Here is a 2,783-nt window from a genome sequence, read left to right as displayed (position 1 = left end):
TCCCAGACCAACCTCACCGCCTACGGAACAACAAGAACACCCCATGCCAAGCCCACCACCATCACCTGAGAGAGAGAAAACCAATGAATCTGAATCCAACAAAGAAACAGAATCTGCACAAGAGGCGGACCAGCAAGAGAACGAGAGAGATAAAGAAGCAAAGCCAGAAAAAGAGGCTACCACTGCACAAGAGAAAGAACCCGAGCCAGAAAAGGAAGAAAGTCCGGCACCAGAAGAGACAACAAGATCTGAGCCAGCACCCTCTACTGTAGCACAATAAAAGAAGGATGGAGCACCTCTACTTCCACTCAGCATGAAATGGCCGAGGCATCAAAGCCTCAGGATGACAAAGAAGAAGACCGAACCTCTACCTCCACGCAAGAAGAACCAGCAGCTAGACGCAGCAAAAAGACACAAAAGAGGCTGCAGGCACATCTCAGCTGGCAAGACAAGATGATTGGCAGTCGAATAACAAAGTTATACTGCAAGTAAACAAATATGCACGGTAGATGCAAGACATGACGGAGAGACTCCGTTCAGCAGCACAAAGGCCAAAGAGCTTGAGATGGTGATCGACGCTCTCCAAGGAGAGTTAGAAGACAGGATGACTGTGATATTCAGAGGCAAGTGTAAGAGATGAAAGCAGAAGCTGAATAGCACCAGCTAGCTAGAGATCGGCAGCAAAAAGAAATGGAGGAGTTAGGTGATCTGTTCACCAAATTATTCGATGCCTGCAAAGCAAAAGACGAGCAGCTGACAGAAGTTATGAATGAACTTCTTACGACATCTCTGTCAGCTCAAAAAATTCAAGTGCAATTAGATGTTGCCAATGCTTCTCTGCAATACTCTGAACAGAGAATAAATGATCAAGCAATCTTCTTATGGAAAATCAGAGAAAATCCAACCGTGGCCTCAATCAAAGGGACTAATGAAGTGTACAAGGCACTAGAAAAGAAGAACAAAGGCCTTGAGTTAGAATTAAAGCTGGAGCAATCATAGTGCAAGGACCTGGCACTGATGCGGGTTCAGAGAGAAGAAGAGCTCCTAAAGGAAATAGCAGAGCTCAAGAGAGTTAACCAACTCCTCAGAGATGGAAAATCGGATACGCAGGAGGAGGCAGGCACTTCAGAGCCGCCGCAGATTGACATACCCTTGGTCTCATTTTCTGAGTTTGAGAGACAGTCCACAGCAGAGCCGAGTGGTGAAGAGGATTTCCAAATTCACATCACAGATGCAGACACAGTGCCAATGGTCCAGCTGTCAAAAGATGAAGAAGAAGCACTGAAAGAGAGGATCACCCAAGAGGTGGATGAGCAATGGAAAGCCGTAACGGATTGGGAGTTGAGAGTTCTACACTCTCTCAACGTCCCTCAACTCACTCCCAATCAGATCAATTCTCAATGGCATCAACAATCCCTGCCATACCCTCTCATTAAAGTGGAATTACTACAGGTGAAAGAGAGGCTATACAAAGATATGCAAGAAGATGGCGAAGCTAAAGACCACCCAACGTGGAGGTTAAGCTGGTTGAACAAGAACCCAAGATACCTGATTCTGTTCACAAGAGCACCTACAGCCCTGCAAAGAGATCCCAGATTTTGTCCTGTATCCAGAGTAAGGAATGGCAAGAGCATGAGGCACCGACAAAGAAGCGGCCAACTTGGCTAAACTACCCAAGACTGCCAACTCCAAAGAAGGACAAGCAGCAGAGTAATACATGGTGAAAACCCTAACGGGTGCCATGTTTTTCTTCAAGAGTCTACAAGATCTCTCCTGTGCCATGTTATATAAAATCTGCAGAATGTTGCTGACATGCATCCAAGTCTTTAATGAGCCTGAGCAAGCAGGAGCCCCATGGATGTCGTTTTTAGAAGGTAACAAAGGCTTATGCTATGATCTAAGTAGTCAACCTTCCGAAGAAGTACTTTACGGCTTCTATGCCAGATGTATGTTCTTGCCATCAAATAATATGTTGGCATTTGAAGAAGCTTTCTACATTGGATTCTTCACCTAGTGAACGAAGATATTTGCGCCGATGATCAGCAACCTTACATCCAGGTTTGTAGGCTACTCAGCGGTGGAGTTGAAGAATAAAGTAACCATGCAATTCCTACAAGTGCCTGACAAAGAAAGAAAAATTAGATACCAGAAGGCACTGGATGCGCTTAAAGACCGCCTCGCCAACCGTCAACCCAAAGACTATTTCAGCCCATAAATCTGTGTCAAGGGATGACACAGGCAAGGAGGGGGAGAATGTTAGCAGCAAGCTAACACGGACACCATTTTTCGGAGTTCTCTTTGTAAAACATTTATTATTTTGATAAATCAAGAATATTGTAACTCCTAATTTCTCGGATAAACTCTGTAATTAATGAGCCGGGGCTACAAGCTTCCAAATTGTATCAGCCAGTCATTTCCCAGCTTTGGTAGAACTCTAGATTATTAGTTTTGACCACCCAAAAACCTTGGCTAAGGTATAAGAGCCAATTTTTGTAAGTTTTTTATAAGTTTTGGATAAGAAATACACAACATAAGCTAACGGCGCTCACTCCTCTCCTTCTCGCGCTTCCTACTCCCTCCCCGATTCTCACATTGCGATTGTGTTTGCTGCATTGCAATCGTAGGTAAGAGCTCTACGTATTGACGTAAGCAGTTCACAATATTTCGTAGCTTTTGGCGTCGCCAACCCACGGCCTAATTTCATCATAACTAAGAATTTATACTTTTAAATCAAAAACTAAGCATTCTAGGTCGAAAACGACTAGGTCAAAAATCCATTGCTC

The sequence above is a fragment of the Adiantum capillus-veneris genome, chromosome 9 (genome assembly GCF_014529385.1).
Source record: "Adiantum capillus-veneris isolate H3 chromosome 9, ASM1452938v2, whole genome shotgun sequence".
NCBI classification, from domain to species: Eukaryota; Viridiplantae; Streptophyta; class Polypodiopsida; order Polypodiales; family Pteridaceae; genus Adiantum; species Adiantum capillus-veneris.
The sequence above is the reverse complement of the archived record's forward strand: the minus strand, read 5'-3'. Positions refer to the sequence as shown.